This window comes from Orycteropus afer, unplaced genomic scaffold (assembly GCF_000298275.1).
Source record: "Orycteropus afer afer isolate SDZICR_OR568_19922 unplaced genomic scaffold, OryAfe1.0 scaffold00536, whole genome shotgun sequence".
In the NCBI taxonomy this organism is placed as follows: Eukaryota; Metazoa; Chordata; class Mammalia; order Tubulidentata; family Orycteropodidae; genus Orycteropus; species Orycteropus afer.
This window is the reverse complement of record NW_006922123.1, coordinates 437,164-438,074: the sequence shown is the minus strand read 5'-3', so window position 1 is coordinate 438,074 and position 911 is coordinate 437,164.

Here is a 911-nt window from a genome sequence, read left to right as displayed (position 1 = left end):
TACCCAGTAAGCACCCATTCCGGGTGTTTTCAAGGAGCTGAGCTTGGTGGCAAATCGACTTGAGGGCAGTGGGTGAGAAACTTGGTGACAGAGAGTAGAGCCAGCCCCTCTAGTCCATAGTATCTGCAAGCATTTAGTGTCCTTTCTGGGAGCTCTGGGGGCGCAGTGCCTAAGGCATTTGACTGGTAACCAGAAGGCTGGTGGTGCAAACCCACCAGCCACTCCTCAGAAGGAAGATCAGGCAATCTACTTCTGCAGAGATACTGCCTCAGAAACCCAAGGAGGGGTCGCTGCGAGTTGGGGGCGACTTGAGGGCAGAGAGTCTGGTTGGTTGGTTTGTTTTTTAATTACCCAGTCAATTCCTGGAGAAGGCAGAGCTGCTGTGGCAAACATACTGATTTTCTTAAAGTAGTTTTTTGAACAGGTCAGCTATTCATGGGGTTCAGCATTCCGACGGCTTTCAGAAGCAGCCACTGAGGTCCCCCTCCCTGGCTGTGCCCAGTGGTGGACTGGCCATGCGGCCGATGAGCATCACTCGGCCCTGTGCTCGTCTGTTGTCAAGAATCCCCGTTTTCTGGAAGAAGCTGCCCCAGACCCCGGAGCATCCAGCCCGGCGCAGCCCTGGCCACCTCGCTCTTCTGGGTGTAGCCTCTTGCATCCTTCCGGAATCCTCTGATGCGTATAGAAGCACCTGCAGATAGCACCTGTCCGCCCTTTCCCCTGTGCTTGCTTTGCTCAGAGTATCTTGGAGATTCTTCTATGAGACCCACAGAAGCCAAGTGCCCCTGAGACGGCTCTGACTCACTGCAGCCCTGGGTGGGTCACAGTGGAGCTGTGCTTAGAAGACTCTCAGCGGCTGGTTTCTCAGAAGGTCACCAGGCGTTTCTTCTCAGGTGCTGCAGGTGGACGCG